The 26,487-nt window shown below is 46.2% G+C and overlaps 1 protein-coding gene and 1 pseudogene across 1 annotated transcript in view; one reads left to right on the top strand and one right to left on the bottom strand.

Moving 5' to 3' along the window:
• Window positions 1–26,487, top strand: part of HIP1 (huntingtin interacting protein 1) — a 158,182-nt gene that overhangs the window by 44,135 nt on the left and 87,560 nt on the right.
• LOC102157019 lies at window positions 852–25,653 on the bottom strand (annotated as a pseudogene).

The following is a 26,487-nucleotide window of genomic DNA, read 5'->3' as shown; positions in this document are numbered from 1 at the left end:
TTTTTAAAAATAAATGAAAATGGAGTCTCACATATATCTCAGTTGAGATATTTGATGAAATAATGACTGAAAACAGGCCAACTTAATGAAAAAAACCCATTCATTCCACATCCCAGAAACTCAGCAAACTCCAAGGAGGATAAATTCAAAGAGATCCACACCTGGACACATCATAACCACAAAAGTGACTCATCATGTACAGGGGATCTTCAATAAGATTAACAGCTGATTTCCCATTAAAAATAAAACAGAAGGCAGAGGGAGGACATATTCAGAGTGATGAAAGGAGGGAAAGAACCCTGCCCAACCAAGAATTTTACGTTTGGTAAACGTGTACTTCAAAAATGAAAGAGAAAATAAGATAATCCTCAGCCTGATGAAGGGCATCTACAAAACAAACAAACAAACAAACAACTCACAGTTAACATCATATTTAATAGTGAAAAGATTGAAAGTTTTCTTCCCTAAGATCAGGAACAAAACAAGGATGTCTGTTCTTACTTCTCTATAGGATTTTACTGGATGGAAATTCTCGAGAGCAGTTAGGCAAGAAAAAGAAATAAAAGGCATCCAGATTAGCAAAGAGGAAGTAAAACTCTATTGGTTGATGACATGATTATCTATCTATCTAATCTATATCTCTCTATATAGATAGATCTATATATATTTAAGTACAATATACTTATTTAAGTTATATATATATAACTGCCACCAGCTGCCACCTCTCAGAGGTCGATGAGAAAGAAATGACCTTCTTTTACCCCCACCCAGCAGAATGTTTTTTTTTCATTCATTCATTCATTCATTGAACCCACAAACATTTATTAAGCATTAAGCACTAAAGCAGACATTCACCAGTTTAGGATGACTTTGTCATGGACTAGCTGGCCATGAGGCTCAGTAGCATCTGGAGGCAGGAGAGCCAAGTAGACAGGCGTCTTGGCTCCCTCCTCCACAGTCCTGGGGCCATAAGGCCCACCCATGTCCGTCTTCACCCACCCTGGGCAGCATGCATTCAGTAGAATCCTGTCAGCTTTCCTCTTCTCATCCAGACACTGGGCCAGGATTCTTGATAAGACCGTGACCCCCAGCTTAAACATCCCATAAGCTGAGTTGGGCCGGCCTTCCCTCTCATGCACTTCATTGCTTATATTCTCCACAAACTTCTACATGAGGTCCACCAGGTCCTCCTCTGTGAGCGTCTTGCATTGGAACTTCTTCTGTAGATCTGCGCTGCAATTTTCAAGAGCCTTTGAACCCTCTAAACTGCTGATATTCACCACCCTGCCATGAAGTTTTATTATTGGCAGCAATTCATTGCAGACATTTCTTGTGGCAAAAAAGTTTGTCTTCAGCGTTATCTCAGCTTGAATGTCAAAGGGTGTTGGATCATCAGATATATATATCCAACAACAACTATTAAACTAATAAGTGAGCCAACAAATGTTTCAGGGTACAATATCAATATTTTAAAAATCAGTTGTAGTTCTATATGCTAGCTATGAAAAATCCAAGAATGAAATTAAGAATATAATTCCATTTATAATATAATCAAAAATAATAAAATACTTAAGAAAAGGTTTAACCAAAGATGAGCGAGATGTGTACACTGAAAATTATAAAACATTGTTGAAAGAAATTAAGAACACCCAAATAAAGGAGAGACATCTTATGTTCATGAGTCAGAGATCTAATTTTGTTAACAAGGCAACACTCCCCTAATTGGTCTACAGATTCAGTGCAATCCCTATTAAAATTTCAACTGCCCTTTTACAGGAAGAGACAAGCTGATGAAATTTATATGGAAATCCAAACGACACCAAATGACCAAAACAATTTTGAAAAAGAAGAATAAAATGAATGGAGTCATTTTTCCCAATTTCAAAACTTTCTGCAAAGCTACAGTAATCAAGATAGTGTGGTCCTAGCATAAGGATAGACATATAGGTCAGTGGGATAGAATTGAGCTTCCAGAAAGAAATCCATATATCTGTGGTCAGTTTATTTTTGACTAGAGTGCCAAGACCATTCAATGGGGAAAGAAGAGTCTAGTCAACAAATGGTGCTGGACAACTGGATATCCATATGCAAAATATGAAGTTGAACCCCTACCTCACACCATTTATAAAATTGAACTCCAAAAGGACCAATGACATAAATGTCAGAGCTAATCATATAAAACTCTTAGGAGGGGACAAAGGTGTTTTAAAGGGCCTGATGTTGCCCTCAAGGAAATTAGAACTCTCATACTTTGCTGATGGGTATGTAAAATGCTGAATGCTATGGTATTGAATTATATCTCTACTTAAAAAAAATTATCATTCTGACTGCATATAGGGAAAGAGGATGGTTGCCCAAGAGCGGGCTTGGGAAATTGCTGCAGTCTAGTCCAGTAATGAGTTGATGTTGCTCTAAGGCCCAAGGGGATTGATGTCTTTAAAACTGGGGAAGGCCCTGGGACAGGAATTTTTGGAGAGGCTGGCCTCTGCAGTAAGAGGGACACTTCCCACCATTGAGAAGAGAGGGAAGAAGGGATATGGGCACAGGGTGGGCATTTTAGAAGACTGGATCTGCCATTGGGTTTGGTCCAGAAAGGATTATGAGCGATTATGGGCGGAGGATGCCTGGAAGCCTCAAGTAGCTTTGGGCAAGCAGGGAGCACAGTGTTGGCTTCTGGGAAGCTCAGGGAGCCCTGTAACAGGGTATGCAGGGCTGCTTACCTGGGAAGCGATCCTCTTGAATTGTCCCCAATACTGAGTTTCAAGTTGGAATATGGGGGAAATTTGAGATATGTATTCTGTTATTATGGCTAAATAATACCAGCTACTGACTGATTTTAATGGAATGCCTGTTTTATGAAATATAAGTGACTGATTAATCAAGAACTGGCATTATAAAAAAAAAAGAACTGGCATTATATTTTATAATCACAGTTTAATTTTGGTTTGTTTTTTTTAAATTTTTTTTATTGGAGTTCAATTTGCCAACATATAGCATAACACCCAGTGTTCATCCCACCAAGTGCCTTCCTCAGTGCCCATCACCCAGTCACCCCAACCCCCCACCCTAATCATAGTTTAATTTTGAACAGGATGTGTGCAAATGCATTGATAAAAGGTAGAATCAATTAATTCTATGAAAAGAACACGCTTTACTTGATTTTCAGAATTTTTTTCATCTCCAGGTCTTACTTGGTGTCTGTAGCAACCAAGTGAAGCAGGTTTTATTATTTTCACATTCATTTTTTTAAAATAAATTAATTTTTATTGGTGTTCAATTTACCAACATACAGAATAACACCCAGTGCTCATCTGTCAAGTGTCCCCCTCAGTGCCTGTCTCCCACTCACCCCCACCCCCAGCCCTCCTCCCCTTCCACCACCCCTAGTTCGTTTCCCAGAGTTAGGAGTCTTTATCTTCTGTCTCCCTTTTTGATACTTTCCACACATTTCTTCTCCCTTCCCTTATATTCCCTTTCACTATATTCCCCAAATGAATGAGAACATACACTGTTTGTCCTTCTCCGATTGACTTACTTCACTTAGCATAATACCCTCCAGTTCCATCCACGTTGAAGCAAATGGTGGGTATTTGTCGTTTCTAATGGCTGAGGAATATTCCATTGTATACATAAACCACATCTTCTTTATCCATTCATCTTTCGATGGACACCGAGGCTCCTTCCACAGTTTGGCTATTGTGGACATTGCTGCTAGAAACATCGGGGTGCAGGTGTCTCGGCGTTTCATTGCCTCTGAATCATTGGGGTAAATCCCCAACAGTGCAATTGCTGGGTCGTAGGGCAGGTCTATTTTTATTCACATTCATTTTTATACAAAGTAGTGGAGGCTTAGGGAGTTACTTCTCCAAACAGCCTAAACCCAAGCCTTGGTAATCTCACGTTCTTTCCACTATTACTCCATGAATCAAGCAGGATACTTTTTTGTTTATTCAAGTGCTCAGGGTATGTTGCCAAGGTGTCTTTTTCCAGAAAGTCTATTTTTATAAAATGTCTTTGGTACTTGCCAGTTCCGTTATTTTGAATGACTTTTTTTTTCTGTTAATAATACTGATGTTAATTATAGAAAATCTAGAAAAGTATTTTTTAACATCACCACACAGATAATTCCTGTTAACATATTAATGTATTTCTTTCCAGTGTCTGCCTATTAAATATACTACCTACACACACACACACACACACACACACACACACACACAGAGTTAACCCTTGAACAACATAGATTTCAAAGGAGCAGGTTTACTTATATGTGGCTTTTTTACAGTCCAGTGCTGTAAATGTATTTTCTCTTCCTCAGGAGTTTTTTTTTTTTTATTTATTTGAGAGAGCGAGAGCTCACAAGCAGGGAGAGGGGCAGAGAGAGGGAGAGAGAATCCTGAGCAGACTCTGTGCTGAGTGAGGAGCCCAACGTGGGGCTTGATTCCAGGACCCTGAGATCATGACCTGAGCTGAAACCGAGTCCCACACTTAACCAACTGAGCCACCCAGGCACACCCCTTATGAGTTTCTTAATAACACTTGCTTTCCTCTTAGGTTACTCTGTTGGAAGAATACAGTATATAATACACATAACATACAAAATATGGAATAATTGACTGTTTTTATTATTGGGAAAGCTTCTGGTCAACAATAGGTCATCAACAGTTACGTTTTGGAGGAGTCAAAAGTTACATGTGGATTTTCAATTGTGCAGGGGGCTTGGTGCCCTTAAACCCCTCATTGTTTTTTTTGTTTTGTTTTGTTTTGTTTTGTTTTTTGTTTTTTTGTTTGTTTGTTTGTTTTTTAAGAGAGAGAGAGAGAGAGAGAGGCAGAGACACAGGAGGAGGGAGAAGCAGGCTCCATGCCGGGAGCCTGACATGGGACTCGATCCCGGGACCCCAGGATCGTGCCCTGGGCCAAAGGCAGGCGCTAAACTGCTGAGCCACCCAGGGATCCCAAACCCCTCATTGTTTAAGGGTCAGTTTGTTTGATTTTTGTTTTACAGAATTGTGCTCATACTATAAATAGCTTTGTGCCTTGCTTTTTTCCACTTAGTATGATGTTGTGAAAAGTAGCAGAGATTGAGTGGTGAAGGTTAGTTAGGCCCTGGAGCCGTGTTAGCTATGTACCCTTGTGAATGCTACTTAACATTTTTGTACCTTAGTACAAACCTAGTACAAAATATGGTCTATCTTGCGTACTTTCCTCTGATCACAGGTGATCTCTGATCTTGGGATCAGGAAATGCTATGTGTTTGAAACTTACCTGCTCTCTCTCCCATTGGCCAATGGGGTCCCTGTATTCAGTCCCTCTTTCCTGTATCCTCTGATCCCATGCCCTGTGACTTTTCCTTAACATCCACTCAACTTCCCAGAGGCAGCCCCCTTACCACATGGTCTCCCCAAGACAGTCTGTGGCTCTGCACACATATCATCAGTATGAACTTGTCGTGCTCTTCCACTTACTATATTTTTCCCGGGTATTGTTTATGTTGGCACATATGGCTCCACCTTTTTGGTTTTGCTTTGATTGTTTCAAACTGCCATATGGGGGAAGGCTTTTTAGAGCATGCCCTGAAACCTGGAAGCTGCAAAGGAAAAGTTGATTAATTTGGCTACATAAGAGTTAAAAGGTTAATCCAAGAAAAGATGCCATAGACAAAGTCAAAAGACAAAATGGCGTCTGTGTTCATGGAGGCCTCCAATGCTGCTGGGTGGTCCTCTTGTGTCCTCCCACCTTTCTCAGCAGTGACTACAGTGGTTCCCTCCTTACTACGAATTCACTTCCCATGGGTCCAGGTCCCAGTCAGCTGCAGTCAAGGAGCAGATAATCCTCCTCCTGACATAGCATCAGAAGGTTGGTGGTGGCCTAATGCTGTGTCACAATGCTTCCATCCTTCATCTCACTTTGTCCTATTATGTAGGCATCTTATTATCTCACATCATCCCAAGGAGGATGAGTGCAGTACAATCAGATAGTTTGAGAGAGAGACAACAGTCACATAACTTTTATCACATACAGTATGCTGCTATAATTGTTCTGTTGTACTAATAATATATTAGTTGTTCATCTTACTGTGCCTAATTTATAAATTAAACTTCATTATAAGTATATGTGTGTAGGGAAAAACAATATATATGGGATTTTGCTACTCATTCTCCGAGGTTCCAGGCATCCCCTGGGGGTCTTGGAACGTATTCCCCATGGATAAAGGGGAACTGCTGTGTTTCAAACCTTCCCGGTCCTTAGAGCTCCACCTCCACCCCTCCTTACTTGGTTGTCGTCTTCTTCACCCAGAAGACCAAAGTCATCATGTGCAATACTGGTCCCCCAACCTGGTCTCTGACTGTATGTGAGCTCAAGCCCATCTGCCCCACCTCTTGCGGTTAGAATGGAAGGTATCTCTCCTCCTGTTTGAAGCTAACACCACCTCTGTACTTAGATCCCATCCTGTCTTGCCTTAGTGGGATGGCCGCCCTATTAATTACTGAATCAGAACACCAGAAGCAGAGCCACCTGGGTGGCTCAGTCAGTTAAGTGTCCAACTCTTGATTTTGGCTCAGGTCATGATCTCAGGGTCATGAGATCAAACCCCACATCAGGTTCTGTACTGGGCATGGAGCCTACTGTTTAAGATTCTCTCTCTCCCTTTCCCCCTTCCCCTGCTCATGCATTCTCTCTCTCTCTCTCTCTCTCTCTCTCTCTCTCTCTCTAAAGAAAAAAAAAAAAAAACCAGAAGCCTAACTGCCCTGGCACTACTCTGCTCCTGCCCCTCCAGTCCATCCATATCCTGTCGGGTGTCACCGTGTCCCACCTGTGTTCTCCATTTACTGCCTGCATTGCTCAGGGTCAGGGCTCATCATTCCATCCCTGGGCCACTGCAGCACCCTCCTCCCTGTGTCTGCCTTCACCCTGGCCATCCTTGAGGCTGTCCTGTGCACAGTGGTCATTGGTGCTTCTAAAACTCAGACCTGCTCGTGTCCCTGCCAGACACCCTGCACTGACCACCTGCCCTCCACATCAGGCAGTCTCTGCTGCTGTAGTTTGGGGGGTAGGAACAGTGTGTGAGGAATCTACTGGACAGTGTGGGACAGTCTGATCACGTGGGGCCCTCTCCTCCATGAAACCCATTGCCCAGCTCTCCAGATTCATCTGTCAGTTTTACTGTGTTTGACCTTATGTCCTTGTGACAACAGCCTGCCACTTGTCTACTACACTTCTTCCATGAATAATGCTTTCTGCCCTGCTTCACCACAGTGGCTGCTTTCCAAGTCTTTCAAAGCTCAGCTCAGGCATTATTGCCCTTGTGCCACCCAGTAAGTCATATCCCCTCCTCCGGGCAGTCCTAGCATCCTGCACAACTCGAGGGCTTGTTGAGCAGTCTGGTGGTCTGGCTGTCCCCCAACCCCCAGGAAGCTAGTTGGGGGTTATCTGACTCTGTAGAATGTGGAGCATGTATCACCACTTGGGCCCCAGCTTTGGGTCACCGCAGCTAGTTCTGAGGCAATGGAAAAGGGTCCCCCTTTCTTCCTTCCCCCGCCCCCCGAAGCAGGCTCCATGACCAATGTGAAGGGGCTTGAACTCACGACCTTGAGATCATGACCTCAGCTGAGATTAAAAGTCAGATGTTCAACAAACTGAGCCACCCAGGTGCCCCTTCTCTTCCTTCATAGCACTTGCCATGATATTAAAACTATATTAAAATGATCCGTCTATAAGGGTGCCTCGGTGGTTCAGTCGATTAAGCATCTGCCTTTGGCTCAGATCATGATCTTAGGGTCCTGGAATCAAAATCCTGGATGGCTCCCTGCTCAGTGGGGAGTCTGCTTCTCCCTTACCCTCTGCCTGCAGCTCCCCCTGCTTGTGGTCTCTCTCTCTTTTTCTCAAATGAATAAATAAAATCTTTTTTTTTTTAAATCTTTAAAAAAAAAACAACAATCCGCCTATGGTTTTGAGAGCAAAGACTGTATCTTGTTCTTCACATAGCCTGGCACATACCTGGTGCAATTTGAACTGAAAAGGAACTTGGCACACCGTGGACTGATTTGAATGTTTTCTTGGTCATTGTACCAGAACAGATGGGCATCAAGACAATTTATGAAATGTCATTAGGATAAGTATAAATTCCTAGAGTTACATCCAGAAGTAACAGGCATGCAGGTGTTGGGTGGGTAGCCAGGCTTCACAGCACTTCATGTGGAAAGAGGTGGAGATTTTCTCTATAGAAGCCTCTGTGTGGAGTGGCCGGCTTGATGAGGTTGCAGGATGTGCTTGTGTCCCAAAACCTGGCCCTGTCATTCCCATTCTTTCCCGTGCCTTCAGTAATTCCCCTTTGTCCTCTCAGCCTGTAGACATGCCTTTGTGTCCCACAGCCTTAAAACCCTCTTCCTGGGGGTGTATCCTTATTCTTGTCTTTTATGCTCTTTTTTTTTTTTTTAAGATTTTATTTATTTATGTGGCAGAGAGAGAACACAAGCAGGGGGAGTGGCAGAGGGGGAGAGGGAGAAACAGGCTCCCTGGGGCTCGATCCCAGAATCATGCCCTGAGCCAAAGGCAGATGCTTAACTGCTTAACCAGCTGAGCCACCCAGGTGTTCCTCCTTTTACTCTCTGAAAAGGAGAGTTGATACTCGCCACTTCCCCTTCCTCACCATCCACCCTCAGATTCCAAAAACCCTTTCCTGCCTTCTAGAACACACTTCTAGAACACCACTCTGTTTCTGTTCTTCCTTCCTCTCTGAGGTCCACTTAGCCTTATTGAAAAGATGGAGACCCTCCAACACAAGCTGCTTCTGCATTTCTGGTTTCCTTTACTATGATATCATTGGATACACCCCTTCCTCTCCATCCACCCACTGCTCCCCTGACTGTGGCTCATCTCACCCCTGTTTCCTTGAGCCCCATGAGCCCGCCCCTCCTGAGACCTCACACAAACATCCCTCTCTTTTCTGCCAGGAACATGTGTTAGTCTTCCCCATCCTTAAACACAGCACTACCTTCTGGAGATTTTTCCATCCCCTTAGGAACTCCCTGTGACTTTGCCACCAACCAGCCTCTTCCAGAGCGAGGGCCACCTCCCTGCCTCCCCCTTGCTTCCTGTCACCTGTTGCTCCATGTCACACAATCTGACTTAAACCTGAGTTACCATGCTGCAGCTGCTCCCCACATGGCACCAGAGATCTAGCAGAGACTTCCATGCCTTCCCTGTCTCTCTCCCGTCCTCAGGGACCTCTGCAGGATTCAGCCAACTCCTCCTCCTCGTAGGGGGTCCAGAGTCACCATCTTCCCCCACCAAATTCTGTGTTTTCTTGGGTCCCTGCATGGCTGCGCCTCCCATTCTAGATGGAGGCTTTCCCCATGCTCTGTCCTTGGTCTTCTCTCCTCCCCATTATCTAGAATAACCAAGGAGGTGGGGAGAGGATGCTGAGGAAACTGAGGATGAGGGAGTTCCTTGTGTTGGCTTTTGTTGTTGTTGGTAAATGGCATGAGGGATTCCTCAAGGCACAACAGAAAGTTGGAAGGAGAGCAACAAACCACATGTTGGTTTTGCTTTTCCTGAACTTGATGCAAACATGGTCTTCTGCTTATCATCTTGACCTGTTGGGTTCTCTCCTGCCTTGTCCTCTGTACTGCTTCTCTTACCCATCAACTATGGCACTGCAGTCATTTTACCACCCATAAGTACTGTGGCTTATGTACTTTCCCAGCCCACCTACGCTGTCTGGAGATCGGGACTTGGCTTATTTTACCTTCCCGGAAGCACATCACAGAAACTTTTGCTTATCGTGGGTACCCGTAAGAGCTTCCCCAGTAGAGTAAGATAATGGGATGAGCATGACTTTTAGATGGTTCTGATGCTGGCCCTGGCCTTGGTCCTTGCTAGTTGCATGACCTTGGGTACATGGCTTACCTTTTTTTCCCCCTTAATGTTCTGCGTTGATTTGATTTATTTTTTTAAAGGTTTTATTTATTTATTCATGAGAGACACAGAGAGAGAGAGGCAGAGACATAGTCAGAGGGAGAAGCAGGCTCCACACAGGAAGCCCGATGTAGGACTTGATCCCAGGACCCTGGGATCACGCCCCGAGCCAAAGGCAGACACTCAACCACTGAGCCACCCAGGCATCCCGATTTGACTTATTTTTTAATTTTTAAATTTGTTTTCTTATTAAGTTTTTTATTTTAATTCCAGTGTAGTTAACATACAGCGTTTTTTCATTTGTTTTTGTTTATTCTTTTTTAGAGAGAGAGAAAGAGAACATGTGTGTGCACATGCAATTTGTTGGAGGCAGAGGAAGAGGGAGAGAGAGAGTCTTAAGCAGGCTCCCTACCCAGAATGGAGCTCGACACGGGGCTCGATCTGATAACCCTGAGATCATGACCTGAGCTGAAATCAAGAGTCAGTTGCTTAATCGTCTGAATCACCCTGGTGCCCAAACATAGGGTTATATTAGTTTCAAATGTACAATATGGTGATTCAACAATTCTGTACTTTATTCAATGCTCATCCTAATAAATGTACTCTTTAATCTCCATCACCTACTTCACCCATCCCCCCACCCACCTCTCCTCTAATAACCATCAGTGTGATCTCTATAGTTAAGAGTCTGTTTCTTAGTCTTTGTCTCTCTCTCTCTCTCTCTTCCATTTTCTTTTGCTTGTTTTGTTTCTGAAATGCCACATGAGTGAAATTATATTTGTATTTGTCTTTCTCTGACTTATTTCACTTAGAATTATACTCTCTAGCTCTATCCATGTCATTACAAATGGAAAGATTTCACCCCTTTTTATGACTGAATAATATTTCATTTATCAATTTTCTTTATCCATTCATCTATCGATAGACACTTGGGCTACTTCCATAATTTGACTATTGTAAATAATGCTGCTATAAACATACAGGTGCATGTATCACTTTGAATTAGTGTTTTGTATTTTTTTGGGTAAATACCCAGTAGTGCAATTGCTGGATGGTAGGGTAGCTCTATTTTTAAGTTTTTGAGGAACCTCAATACTGTCTTCCACAGTGGCTGCACCAGTTTGCATTCCCACCAACAGTGCACAAGTGTTCCTTTTTCTCCACAGTCTCACCAACACCTGTTGTTTCTTGTGTTGTTGATTTTGGCCATTCTGACAGGTGTGAGGTGATAACTTATTGTGGTTTTGATTTGCATTTCCACATGATCTTTTCATGTGTCTGTTAACCATCTGGATGTTGTCTTTGGAGAAATGTCTGTTCATGTTTTCTGCCCATTTAATTGGATGATTTGTTTTATGAGTATTGACATTGCTTATAGCTTTGAAAAAAATTTTTATTATTGATCACACGTAATGTCACATTAGTTTCAGATAGTGATTGGATAGTTCTGTACATTATTCCATGCTCACCACAAGTGCAGTCACCTATAAGACAATGTTATTGACTATATTCCCTATACTGTATTTTTTATCTCCATGACTTATTTATTTTATAACTCAAAGTTTGTACTTCTTAATCCCCTTTGCTTATTTTTCCCATCCCCCTGTCCACCTCCCCTCTAGCATCTGCCAGTTTGTTCTCTTTAAAAAGAGTCTGGTTGTTTGTTTTGTTTTTAGATTCCACGTATAAGTGAAATCATATGGTATTTGTCTTTCTCTGTTTGACTTATTTTACTTAGCGTTATACCTTCTAGGTCCATCCATGTTATTGCAAATGGCAAGATTTCATTCTTTTGTGTGTGCGTGACCAAGTAACATTTGCTTACCTTTCTAATCACAGTAATGGTGAGGATGAAATATGATACTAGATGCTCAGAAGATGCAGGTCTCCTCCCCTTCTCAGATGCAAAGGAGCTGGAAGAGGTGGAGTAGGGTGGACACCAGCAGGTGGGGACACTAGGATACCCCATGAGACCAAAGCCAGGCATTTTTGCAGGCTTCAGGATTTGCGAGGAAGCCATTTGCAAAACTGCTGTAAATCTGGGACTGGCCAGAAGCAGGAGGAACCAGAATGGCCTAAAACAGTGTGTGAGGACATCTGGGTAATGCTTGATATGCCTCTACCTGTAAATGACTAGCCAGTCACTAGAATATTACCACACTTGGTATGGCCCCTTTGACCTTCATACTGTGCTGCCTTAGCTTACTTTCCTGCTCCTTTTTTTAAAGTAGGCTCCACACTGGGTGTGGAGCCCACTCTGGGGCTTGAACTCATGACTGTGAGGTCAAGACCTGAACCAAGATCAAGGGTCTGACACTCAAGCAACTAAACTACCCAAGCACCGCTCCTGTTCCTTTTTATAAGTTTTTTTTCCTGTCTCCTTCCCTCCCTTGGCCCCCTCTATATGCATGAATACCAGTATCCCAAACCCACTGTTCTCTTTCTGACATTTCCTCGCTTGGCGTTAACTGCTGGGGTAGGACATTCTAGGCTCTCATCCCAAGGCTGGCAGCTCTTTAGATGGCATCATGCAAAGTAATGCTGGAGCTGGGCAGGCATGTATTCCATAGCAGAATCCTTTGAAAATGAAGCCAGTGAGCAAATCCATTTGAAATTATCCAGGGGGGGTGAGGTTCATTTGTTTGTTCTCTCTCTCTCTCTCTCTCTCTCTCCTTTTTTTTTTCTTTTCAAGTAGGCTTCATGCCCACCCAGCATGGATCCCCCAACATTGGGCTTGAACTCATGATGCTGAGATCAAGACCAGAGCTGAAATCATGAGTCAAGCACTTAACCAGCTGAGCCACCAGGCACCCCATGATTTTATTTTTAAGTAATCTTTATGGAGCTTGAACTCACAACACTGAGATCAAGAGTCAGATGTTCCTCTGGCTGAGCCAGTTAGATGCCCCTCTTTCTCTCTCTCTCTCTTTCTTTCTTTCCTTCCTTCCTTCTTTCATCTTTCTATTAGAATATTAAAATCAACATCATTCTTTTTAATAACTGCATAGTATTCCTTAGAATTAAAATGCCCTCATTTGTTTCCACTTTCTGCTGCTGTGGGAACATCTGCATTGTTTTTACTTTCTCCTTAGGAACAATGTTCCGGAGACTGCCCTTGAACATGGCTCATGAGAGCATTTCTCCAGGATAGGTGCCTTGTGGCTAGAGGATATGTGTATTTATGTGTACTTGAAATTGTATTAGATCCTGCCAGACTGTCCAGTCCAAAGACTAGTCTGTCACAGGAAAAATGTTTTCCTTTATGGTGCCATCATTTTAGATGGCAAGATGCAAGCCCATCTTGCATGAGAAGGGCTTCTCATTGCTAAAGTTAGAAACAGATTTTTCTGCATTTTTTTTCTAAGCTGGCATTTTGCTTTTTAACTTCGGGCTCCCCCTACCCCCACCCCTGCCAGGTGAGACTTTTTCCCATTATGCTGATACCACCTGAAGAGTCTGCTTTGTTTTCAGACCTGCTGTTCTGTTTCACTTATCTGTATGTCTACTCCCATGCTACTGCTATTGGGTTTTGCATATGTTTGTGATTTTTAAAAATCGTGGTAGCATAGACATAAATAAACCCTGCCATTTTAACCATTTTTAAGCCTACAATTCAGGGGCGTTGATTATTCCTGTAATGTTGTGCAAGAATCACTGCTGTTTCTGCAATTTTCCATCAGCCCAAACAGAAACTCTGTACCCATTACACAATGGTTCTTTCTCACCCTCTAAGCCCCATCCCCTGGTAACGTCTAGTCTACTTTCCGTCTTTGTGAATTTCCATATTCTAGATATTTCCTATGTGTGGATCCATACAACAGTTGTTTTTTGTGCCTGGCTTATTTCACTTACCATAGTGTATTCAAGAGTCATCCACACTGAATCATTATCAGAACTTTATTTCCTATTATAGCTGAATAATAATCTATTGTATGGACCATGCTTTGCTTATCCACTTGCCCATCGATGGACACTTAGCCTGGTTCCAACTTTTGGCTGTTGTGAATAATTCTGCTCTGAACATTGGCTTGCAAGTACCTGTTCAAGTCCCTGTTTTCACTCCTCTTCGGTATAAAACTAGGGATGGGACGCTGGGTCATAGGGCAATTTATGTTTAATTTTTTTGAGGGGCCACTAAACTCTTCTGCAGTGACCCCAGAGGAGATAGATATTCCATCTCCTCTACTGCTGTTAGAAAGAGCAGCCATCCGACACTTGCTCTAGTTTCGTGTTCACCTTCCCCTATTCTCCCCCTCTCCTGGAGCTCAGCAGAACCCAGCACCTTGTGGTGCCACGTAGTGAAAGTTGGCTTGGTTGGGTGGGTGGGTGGACAAATGAACTATAGACCGCTAAAAGATCAAACTTTCCCCCAACTCTGTAACAAGATAGCAAGCAGCAATGTGTTGCTGTGTAAAAGAGCCTGCAGCCATATTTGGTGAACAACTCTTGACAAGAGATGCAAGTTCTGTTTCTTAGATGAGCCCTTAGCTTCTCTATGTCCTGTTCAGCTCATCTGCAAAAGGTGATTGCACTCCTAGTTCAGAGTGTTGACACATGAAATACAAGTGCAAAAGCCCTTTGGTAGAGCCAAAGGCACCCACCTGCATTAGACATTGCAGCCCCCTGTGTGCCCCAGCACTCAGATTAGTGCCAGGCACACAGGTGAAATGATTTCCTATGTGCAGTTATTCATACGTTCAACCGCTAGTACTTGAATGCCTGCTCTGTGGCAGGCACTGTTCTGGAGACTGGGATTCAGCTGTGAACAAGAGACAAAAAGCCATGGCCTAATCAATCATCATGGTCCAAGAACGAGTCCCAAGAGCTCTAACTCCCCATTCTTTTTGGCACCAACTGTAGACATTTAAAAATACAGCAGGAAATGCTGGTGGAGAGCTTGTATTTTAAGGTGGTGTCTCCAGCTTTCAGGAGAAAAATGGATTTTAAAGTGAAGAATGAAGAATGGGCCACGTACTTGGCAAGTCAAACTGCTTGAAACTCCATGAGGGGAACCATCTTGGGGGTTTCTGTGTGCAAGGAGAAGAGAGAAGATTCCAGATACATTCCCCCACATACACACATACACTGTCTCTCCCACCCCCAGGAAAAATGAGAGGGCTATGGATTCCATGCCTCTTCTTGCAGGAGCTTGGGGCAGGGGACACTGTCACCAGGCTCTCTGCAATACCAGATCTAACTGCGAATGGTGCTGGGTGATACCTTGGCTCCACTAGGCCTCCAATGGGAGAGAGATGTCTGCTTATCCAGTATGGTCACTGCGCCTTGGCCCCGGGAGCCCTCCAAAGTGGCCCAAGAGCTCATGGTCACTGAGCACATATCCCACGCACTGGATATCAATCATCCCACTTAATCCTATCCACAACCCTTGGTCATCTCTGGAAGACAAGCTCAGAGATGGTAAGGTCCTCATCTACGTCACACAGCTGTGCATGGTCAAGCCAGAATCCTTGCTCTTACCAGGATGCTAGTTGACCCAGATCCTAGGAACCAGGCAAAGGGAGGAACAGCAAGGTTGATGTGGTAAGAACTGGTATGAGGCTATAAAATAAAACGTGTTATACCTATAAGGACAGGTTTATTTATTAATAAACTTAGCAATAGAGGGAACTTTTTGCAGCCCAGAAAATTTCATGGGCATTCATAGCTTACTAAGTACTGTCTAATGTTATTTTTCATTTGATCCTTAATAACAACATCTTGTGAGAGGGGTGTTTTTTATACCCATTTTATGAAGAGAGAAACAGAGGCTCACAGAGAGTGAGATGCCTCAGGTTGCACTATCAGTGTGTGTTGGAGTGGGGGTCTGAAGGCTGTGGGCAACAGCCTTAGCAAGTGCTTCATTGCCAGTGGTGTTCTCAGAACAGAGCTGACCCCAGCCCAGAGGAGGGGCAGGAATTCCCCAGCCTAATGAGGTCATGGCTGGTTTTTCCTAAACCCTTTATTACTCAAATCATGGATTCTAGCAAATGCAAATGACATATGTATTATCTAACATGAAATAAGCCTTGCTTCCATACCATCACTGTTTATTAAAAGGATGGTGGTCCCCTCCAGTGATGTCACCTCTAGTATTTAGCAATGGCAGAATTTTCCCCAGGCATATGCTTCAAAAGCCTCACTTGAAGTTTGGAAGAGCTACTGGCTGGCCCTGAGTTGGGCTTTGAATGAGATCAAGTTCCTGCCCTCAGAGTCAGCCGGCCCAAGTAATCCCACTAAGCTAGAGATGGGTACGAAATGCTGTGGGGACCCTAAACCCTTCATAGATGAGGTGGTAAGTGTGTATATGTGTGTCTCTGCTAGGGAGAAAGAAACAGAAAGGGACAGAGGTGGCCCTGTAGCAAGAGGGGCCAGCTCATGCAAAGGCCCTATGGCAGGAGTGACATGGGACGAAGCTGGAGTGGGTGGCAGGCCCTTGAGGTCCCCCCTTGAAAGTTGTGGGTGGGGAGCTGGATTTTTAAGGAGAGGGTAATCTGCCTGTGTTTCTGAATGTTCCCTGAGGTGGCTGATGGAGAGTATGGAGGAGTATGCTGCCTCCAACCTCTCACCACCTAACACTGAGATACCATGACAGAAGCAGACCCTGGTCATGGAGTCCCTGCTGAGGCCTGCCGGGTGCTCAGTCTAGGAAGACTTCAGAGGAGAAGGAGCAGCCCTGAGGGAGGCAAACAGGTGGAAAGAGTGGCCTGCATACCACTCCGACCAGGCCAGGTACACAAGGGTGGCAGGCAGTGAGGGCTGTGGGAATTCCAGCTCCTATCCTGGTGCTTCCCCTGCAAGGGTCCTGCTGAATCTGCTTGGAAGACCTTTGTCAGTTCCTGCAGGAAGGCGTTCCCAGCCTCCTACCCCTGCCCCCACATGCCCCAGCCCGTCTTTGGTGTTCCCTGGACACCTGCACCATCTTCTTATGCCCGCATTGTCTTGAAATGATGTGAAGTATAGGACCTTGGCTTTATGTGTCTCAGTAGTCACAGCACTTAGCCTGGTGTCATGCATAAAGCAGGCACTCAATAAAGAAACTAGAGGGGATCCCTGGGTGGCTCAGTGGTTGAGCATCTGCCTTCGGCCCAGGTGTGATCCTGGAGTCACAGGATCGAGTCCCACATTAGGCCCCTTGCATGGAGCCTGCTTCTCCCTCTGCCTGTGCCTGTGCCTCTCTCTCTCTTTCTGTGTGTCTATCATGAATAAATAAATATAATCTTTACAAAATATAAAAAATAAATAAACTAGAAGGGAGGGCAGCCTGGGTGGCTCAGCGGTTTAGTGCTGCCTTCGGCCCAGCACGTGATCCTGGAGACCCGGGATCAAGTCCCACGTCAGGCTTCCTGCATGGAGCCTGCTTCTCCCTCTGCCTGTGTCTGCCTCTCTCTCTGTGTGTGTGTCTTCAAAAGAAAAAAAGAAAAGAAACCAAAAGGGAGCAGTCATTAAGGGTTGGGTTAATATAAAGGGGATATTGAGGGCAGGAGGAGCAGCTAGGGAGGCATGTAGGTGTTGGGGAAGGGGCAGGGCACCCCATGCACCCCATGCAAAGAAGGGTAACAGCTGACGGACACAGATTCTAGAAGGGTCTGGATCTGACTTGGTGAGTAACCAGAGAAATGGAATATTACAGATATATCCATATCAATATGTGTGTATGTGTATATATATATGGAGAGGGAGAAGGTGGGAGGGAGAAGCAGGGGGAGGGTGAGAGAGGGAGATACTGATTTATCATAAGGAATTGGCTCGTACTGCCATCTGCAATCTGGAGACCCCAGGAAAGGCAGTGGTGTAATTCAATCTGAGACCAAAGGCCTGAGAACCAGGGGAGCCAGGGATGTAAACACCAGTCCAAGGGGAGGAGAAGACTGGTGCCCAGCTCAACAGTCAAGCTGAAAAGAGAACAGATTTCTCCCTTCCTTCACCTTTTTGTTCCGTTCAGGCCCTCAACATTGGACAGTGTCCACCCACTATGCAGAGGGCCTTCTTCTTTACTCTGTCCACCAAGTCAAATGCTAATTCCATCCACAGACATCTCCCAGAAATCACGGTTAGTAAGATCTCTGGGTACTCTGTGACCCAGTCAAGGTGAGACATAGATTAGCCATCACACGAGGAGAAGTGATTCCAGAGTCAAAGCTAATAGTATTGAGCACCTGCTGGGAGCTGTGCTGTGGGCTTCCATTTACATCAATCCCTAGGCCTCCCAGGAGTGCTTATTGCCCTGTTTGCAGGAGGAGAAACTAAGTCACAGCATCCATATCTAAACAGAGGCAAAATTACTTGGACACCCATCCTTGGCAGGCGTTGGGCTATAAATACAAGTTTCTCTAAGTTTGCTTCTTTCGGGGCAGCCCAGGTGGCTCAGCGGTTTAGTGCTGCCTTTAGCCCAGGGCCTGCCTGATCCTGGAGACCTGGGATCAAGTCGAATATCAGGCTCCCTGCATGGAGCTTGCTTCTCCCTCTGCCTGTGTCTCTGCCTCTCTCTCACTCTCGCTCTCTCACTCTCTTATTCTCTCTCTCATGAATAAATAAAATCTTAAAAAAAAAAAAAGTTTGCTTCTTTTCCACCTCAGGCCTTCTGTGGCTTTCATCACCATTCTCTATCCTACCTTGATATATATATATATATATATATATATATATATATATATATATATATATATTTTTTTTTTTTTTTTTTTTTTTAAGAGAAAGGGAATGAGAAAGAGAAAACGAGTGGGGACAGGCAGAGGGAGAGGGAGAAACTTAAGCATGCTCCATGCTGAGCACGGAGTCAGACGTTGGGCTGGATCTCCGGACTCTAAGATTAGGACCTCAGCTGAAATCAGGAGTCAGATGCTTAACTGGCTGAGCCACCCAGGGGCTCTACCTCAGCATAATTCTAAGTGATCATTAATACCAACAGTGACAATGAATATATGTATGGCCCTTTCATAGAAACGATCGCTCTTATGGAACACGGGGTATGCCAGGTGATCTTGCTAGTGTTTCATGTGCTTCATTTTGTAGATGGGGAAACTGAGGCATAGAGAGCTTGAGTGACTTGCCCAGGGCTGCACCTGGCTAGGGTCCCAAGCTGAGAGCCTCACTTGACTTCCACAGTGCCCTGCCCTAGGCCATCTAGCAAGAAAAAGCTGGAGATTAAACTTGGGGATTCTGATGGAAAAGCCTCTCCTCTGGGATACTCCACTTTTGGAATCCTTTTGGATATACCTTTTGGATATTTTTGCCACCAGGGGGCGTCCTTGAAGACCCTTCCACTCTCCCTTCCACCTGCTCACAGGTGCCCCCAGCCCCATCCTCCTATGTGAGCAGCTGTCTCCTGCCAAATGGTTTTTGTACAGAGCTCATGTCCTGGCTCTTATAAGGAAACGTGGGATGAATAAGCATCTAAAAATAACTCAGGATCAATTTTTGGTGGGGGGAGGGGGGAGGGCTGTGTTTTCCTTTCTCTTCCCTCCACTCCTTCTTCCCTCTGCCCCCAAGGCGCATAAATTGCTGCTGGTTGACAGCTGATCCGGGCTGGCTTCCTGTAAGGCTGTAATAACATGGAATTAGCCTGGCTGCCGCCCCCTCCAGCACAGAAATGCCAGTGCTTGGTCACTACAGACATCTCTGAGTTGCTACTGCCTGCCCTGGTCTACGCCTCTGGGACAGGTCTTTGCTTACTAGATCACTGGGCAGAGACAGATTCCTGGACTTGTCCTGGGGAGGGGCAGTCGAGAGAGGCTGATGGCTTCTGGGCTGGGCCATTTGAGGGTGCCCAAAATTGCTGCCTCCAGGAAGGAGCTGGGCAGGCAGGGGCAGAGCATTCTGGCAGCCTGGGCCCCCTGAGTAGAGGCTTCCAGGCCCTCTGCTGACTCAGGGACTTGGCTGAGTGGCTCCCATCTGTCTCCATGTCTTCAGTGGGCCCTGTCACCCCCACTGGCCACCCACAGCCTGCCTGGAGACGCTTTAAAAATCTAGCAGATCTTTGCTGCCCGGGAACCCACCAGCTAAAAGCAGCATCATAAAACCAGGCCACTTTTCTTCCCCTAGAGGGTCTGTCTTGTAGGATGGATATCAATTCCCAGGGGCATGCTAGGCACCTCTGCCTTGCTCAGCTTTGCCTGGAGTCCCTCTTTCCCCCATGATGTCATATGTGCAGAAAGAGCCCAAGGACACCCGTGTTTAATGGTGGGGGGAGGGTAGAGGAAGGAGATGGCAGTGCGAAGAGGGAAAAGAAATCTACCTGGGGACATAGGGTTCAGAGGTTCTGGTTTACACTGAGCCTTTGACCAAGGAATGGAAAATTCTAGGTAGAAACTTGGAAATTCCCAGTGTAGAAGTGCTAGGGGAAGTGCCTCACTTCCTTGTCTCCTGTACCCCATGGCTTCTGCCAGGAGTGGGTTGGAGGTTCCTGGGCACTAGCTACTGTTGTGTAGTTGTTCCTGTTCTTCAATGAACATCAGTGGCTCCTGAGGGAAGGTTCCAAATGCTGATGCCCAAGCCACCCGAGGCCCGTTACTTCCTGCATCCGTGGGGCAGGACCGGTGGCCTCTAAGGTGGTGGTTGTGATGTGCAGCAGGGTTGGGGAGCCACTTCCAGCAAGAGCAAGCCTCCTTCTCCTCCACTCTCCACCTTGCTCCTTGACTTCTCATTTCTCTAATTCAGAGGTGGGCACTGCCATACCTGGCACTGTCATGCCTGGCACTGTCCCACACAGCAGGGGTTGGGAGGGCTGCTGTGCTGCTGATGAGCAAGAGGATGATCTAAGCCACTCTGCAAAGGTCAGCAGCATGCGGAAAGTGCTTTTCATGACTTCATTAAGAAGGAGTGTGTCCTTATAAATATTGAAAGGATCGGTTTGAAAATTGTACTTCAGGTCCAAAAGGAATTAAAAACACAAGTTCCACTCAGCCTACTGCCCAGAAAATGGCAGTAGGCTGCAAGGCCCACTGCCTTCACCTGGGGCTGCCCTGAACGGGTTTCTTGACCTAGAGATCCAGCCAGACTCCCAATGGCCCTCCTGGCTCCCTTGACTCACATATGGGTGACCCCCGAATCAGTGTCTCTGGGCCCTAGTTGTTCACTCCGCTGCAGTGTGTTCATTGCCCTCCTTCCTCACATGGCCAGCCAGCAGTACAGACTTGAGGTACTGACAACCACGGGTGTCCCCCACCATCCTAGAAAACAGGCCCCTCATCCTGATTCCTCTTAACAGCACCCCTTCCTCCTGGTGCCCAGGGTCAGATCTTCTCCCACCCCTCCATCATCCTTACATCCCTCATCTCTCTGCTGTTCCCTTCCTGAAGCCATGGCTGCCATCTTGGCTCCTGTCTTCCCGGCTCCCTGCTGCAACCCTGTGACCTTTCAATATTTCAATATTGAAATATTTATAAGGGCACCTGAGCTTCTAGCCTGGGCATGAGAGAATCCACAGGGACTCCAAGAGCCATCCTCCTGCCCAGCCTCTGCTGCTTGACTCCCCTGGACCTGCACTGGGTACTCCAGCTGGCCTCAGCCTGAGTCCATGCTTGGCTCTAACTACATGGAGGCTGTCCGCCTTACTGTTGCCTGCAGGTAACCTGTGTTCTAGCTAGAACTCCCTCTCCTTCCCTGTGTATCTGCTCAGGGAGATGGCCCTGCTTCAGATGGATCCAGAACATAGTTGGCTTATTCCCCTTGTCATGTGTGGTCACACTGCCATGTACGGTCACCCTGCTGCCCTGTCTTCCTGCATGTGCTATCCCTGATCATCTCTGATCGGGCTTCCTTCATGGCTCTGGCCACACACCGATCTCCTGGGACACCACCCTCCACCCCACCACCACCTCCAGTCTGGGGAAGTGCCTATGGCAGCTCCCTAAACTGGGGAGTCCCTGTCCGCCAGGCAGCAGAGGCCTAGTAGCAGCCTGGCACTGCCCAACCCATCTTTTCCCCCTAAATTCTCTGAGAACTCTGGGCACCCTTCTGGTTTTGTCAGCAGTTGAAACTGCTGTCTTCCCACTGGTTCGCCCTTGACATATACCCATCCTCTGGAGAGAAGTACATTTCTGGGATGGTTGAGGCTGTGCAGCAGGTGAAGCCCTAAAGGGAGCCACTGGGAGGCAGGACTAGAAAGAGAATTCTAGATTTTGAAGTCCGTGGATGATAAAACCAGGACTAAGCCACATGGGTTCATGCACACTCTGTGTCAGAGAGGGGAACCCTAGATCTCTGGCTCCTCCTTCTAGGAGAACCTGGCCTTTTCCTTGCCCAGGAGGATACATTTCCAGGCATCTTATGTGGTAGGGGGCACTCCCAAGCTTCTGAGTGTGTCCCTTGGTCCTGGAGGGGGCTCAATGATTACAGAGCACTTGGCTTCTCCCAGTGCTAAGTGACAAGTCGCACCTCATCTCATTACTCATTTATGCCTCAGGTCCCCATGGGCAGCTCTGACATCCCCAGCAGGTGTGCAGAAAGTGCCTTGGGGGAGCCACGTCCCAGCTGATGGAGAGGCTCCTGTGGCCGTACTCCTAGGAGGCTGATGCCCTGTCCTGGTTTGCCCAGGGAAGGTGGGCCCTGGATACAGAGCATGGGGGGTGGGGGGAGTGAAGAGTCAGCAGTAGACGGCCTGTAGTAGTCACGTCTATGGGACCTTGCGAAGTCACCAGCCTCTTTGTAGCTCGGCATCCATGTGGGGGAGGAATAGACAGGACAACACAGGCAGAGCATCTGGGCTGGTGGCTGGCATGCAGCAGGTGAGTTCCTTGGTCCTGTGTACCCTGTGATGGGCAGAGCACTACACAGATGTTTATGAGGTTTGATGCAGTCCCAGCAACACACTCAGTTACTAAGTCTTTATTGAGCGGCTGCTCAGAGGCCAGGGCAGAGTCCTGCAGGGGTCTGGTGGCACCAGGCCTGCTCCATGCTCCTAATGGGGATTTACGATTACCGCTCATGCTCCCATTTGGGCCACCCTGTGAAAACCAACACACAATGTGGCTGGTCTATGCAAGGAGGAGAGCTGGTGGCTCACCCACAGGAGAGCCTGGGGTTCCTGCAGGCCCAGCACTTGGCTGTGACATAAGCCCGGGACTCTGATGAGTTAAGCTGCTGATGGCTTGATTCTTCGGTACTGCAAAGGATGAGGCTTCTGGGGGCTGCTATGGCCAGTCAGAAAGCCGAGAACCAGGGCTCTGTAGAAACACCCTCTAGGGGGAAACCCACCTGCCACCAACTGCCCCTGCCAGCCTGGGGCTTCCCTAAGAGCATGGCTCAGCTTCACATTTTATTGTTACCATGGCACCAGTACCAGGCTACCACTGAGGGGTTCCTAGAAAATGCCTTTTGCACACTGATAACAAATAGCTAAGATTCTGTATTAAATTAGAAGGATGCTCCAAAAGGTCTTGATGGAGACTTACGGGTGGTTCCTCCTGAAAGGTTTGGGCAGAAAAATGTTGAAATGGAAGCTGAACCTGTTTGTAACCTTCAGCATCCCTGGAGGAGGTGGGTATTTGAGTCTCTGCATGGCGGGTTTGCTCTCCTTTCCAGCACTTTCTTAACCTGGGGTCCCGAACTGTATTCTCTCCTGGTCTTTGACTTTGCCCCATCCCCCTGTGGCTCTGAAATTTTCCTCGTCAGGCCCTCAAATCTCGTTAATTTCTTACAGCTCCCCACCCAAGTTGCAGTCATGTCTGTTGGACTTGGTGTTTTACAGTCAATACTTATTTTAACTGTAGTTTCAAAAATTGGGATATCTAGGACAATGCCAGGTGTCTCTCATATATAGGCCTGTTCTGTGTGTTGATGACAAAAACCATCCAGGGTAAATGTTCGAATGACACGAGTCATTTTTCAGAGCCCACCTGGGCATACTCACAAAAGAGACACTTGGAATACAGCAGCATGCAGTCTCAGGGAAGGGGACAGGGGCTGGGGGCCAAGAGGCAGCAGGCAGGTCCCACATTTGAATCACAGGTGCTCAGTGCCCGGCTCTGGGGAATTTATGCAAGTCTCTTCAGGGAAGGCAAGGGAATTTGTTGTACTCACAACTGATTCACAATGCTTTAGAATGAAGAAAAGCCTGTAAATAAAAATACATACTAATGATTACATAGTTTAAACTGCCTGCCAACCCTGGTAAGGCAGGTATCCCATAGGCGGGGCAGTGCCAGGTGCTGGGGACACCCAAAGGAAGAAGAGCTACCTGTGGAATACACAGCCTGTCTTCAACCCTGGCTCCCTTACCCATTAGCTGTGGGACCCTGGGAAAGTCACCTGACCTCTCTGGGCCTCCCTCTCTTATCTGTAAAATAAGGAAAATAATAGCAACACTTAGTATCCAGGGTTGTTTGGGGACTCAAAGAAGTCGTACTTGTAAAGTGCTTGTCATCATCATGCCTGGCACATGTTAAGAACTCAGTAGTGTTCTCGGTGGTTATTTTTATTCATAACATGACATAAGCACTCTGTCCTCCTCCCCCTCGCCCCCTTGCAGGACCTGGCTGCCCACTACTGAAGATACTTCTGTACCTTCAGGTATTCAAAGACACTCTATGCCTAGGAATGCTTGTGTTTCTTGAGAGTTTTTTTCAAGTTTTAAGTGTGGTCATATCCCCCCAAAGAGAGGCAGTAGAAGGCTTTTCTCACTGGAGTCAGGATGACGCGTTGAAAAGGCCACATTCTGCCCAAGGAGTGCTGGATCAGAGCACTCAAGATGGAGCCATGCTGGGTCACCAGCTCTGACCAAGGCTCGTTTGCTGCAGCTCCCCCTGGGAAGAGTAGGGGCCACTCAACAGCCGCTGAGACTCGTGTCCCCTGCTGCTCTGCTGGTGTTGCTCAGTGGCTGTCGTTCCTTATTTTTTCTCCCTTTAAACCTGTTTATTTACTGTCATTTTAATCAGGATGACTACTGATAGCCTTGGCTTTTTATCTTTTTATTTAAGGGTTAAAAAAAAAAAAAAGCACCTAGAACTTTCTAGGAACTAGTCACCAAGTAAATGGAGGAGATGACAGTTTGTGGATAAGTCAGGGTCAGCCTCCCACTGCCCTGTGGGCCTTCTATGCATCAGTTTGCTTCATCTCACACCAACCCTGGAAGGTATCTATAAGCCCTGCTTTTCAGTTAAGAAAACTAACATTTGGAGAGGTTAAGGAAATTGCCCATATCCAGAAAGTAATGGAGCCAGAATTCAACCTGAAGCCTGTCTGACTCAGAAGGAGCCTACACTTCCTTCTGTAATAGCCAGTTATTATGCAAATAATAGTATTTCAGGACATCCCCCTTATAAAATACTAAAACGCTGTTGGCAAAGCTGACGAACCTTTGGACATCCCCCCCTAACCCCCCCCCCCCAGCGCCTTCCTCAGGTATCAGTTGCACATTCCTTTGCAACAACCTTACCTGCAAAACAGGTGTTCTCATAATACCTGTTCTATCTACCTTACCCGATGGTTTTAAGGATCCAAAGAGAATATGGACAAAAAGGCATTCTCTGAACCTCACAGCTCTCTGCAGAACTTATTGTTAGTGGCAGCACAGTAACATACATTCTATAAGGTCCTTCTGGAGGGAAGACTGTTTGGTTGAAACTTTCTTACTGGGAATCAATATACCCTGTAAGGTCCAGCCCAGACCCTGGCATTCCAGCCCATCAGCGTGGTTCGGATCCATAGGGCTAGGCTGCAGAACCACGGTTCTCCGGTAGGTGTCACCCTCCACCAGGCCTCCTCCACGGCACCCTTCCATGGGTCTCCTGGGGCCATTCCATACTTTTTAGTTGTTAAAGCTCAAACAGTGATGTGGATATAAAATTCTGGCTCAGAGGCAGGGCAGGATATAAGGCCAGGAAGGCCCAGTGTGCGCTCTAGGATGCTCACACGGAGAGCCCAGGGCACAGAGCATCCCATCCTGGGCTGACTCAGGCTGTACACACAGGGGCTGTTCATGGTAGGAAGGGACTCCAGTGATCAGCTATGTCTGGATGGGTCAGGGAATGGCTTCACAGAGAAGGTGACATCAGAGATGGGTCCTGAAGGAGGAGAAAGAATTTTCTAGGCCGAGAAAACGGGAAGGGCATTCCAGGAACATCCTGAGCCATGTGAGCCATTTGAAGGACCAAGATCTCATTGATGGGGTGGAGGGAAGGGGATAGAAGAACAGAGACTAAAAAAAAAAAAAAAAAAGAGGAAGAAGCAGAAGAAGAAGAACAACAACAACAACAGAGACTAGAATGGAGATGGAGTCAGATCAGTAGGGACCATGAGTGCCAAATGACCAATGGAAAGGTTTGGGGTGGGCTAATGAGGAGCTGCGATTAGATGTGTAGAAGATGAATCAGACAGGAAGAGAGACTGGAGGCAGGGAGGCCAGTTAGGAGGCTGTTGAAAGTCTTGACCAGCGCAGGAACAGCCAGTATTGGAAGGGAAGACAGAGATTGGAAGCTATTTGCGAGAACTATGTGGATGTGGAATCTAATTAGATGGGTGGGGGGGAGCAGAGGGTTGTCAAAGGAGGAGTAAGGTTGACTTCGAAGTTTCTAGCTTGAGCAACTAAATGGACACAGAACCAACAGATAAGACAGAAAACGTAGGAGAAAC

The sequence above is a fragment of the Canis lupus genome, chromosome 6 (assembly GCF_011100685.1).
Source record: "Canis lupus familiaris isolate Mischka breed German Shepherd chromosome 6, alternate assembly UU_Cfam_GSD_1.0, whole genome shotgun sequence".
Lineage (NCBI taxonomy): Eukaryota > Metazoa > Chordata > Mammalia > Carnivora > Canidae > Canis > Canis lupus.
This window is presented reverse-complemented; position numbering and strand designations above follow the sequence as displayed.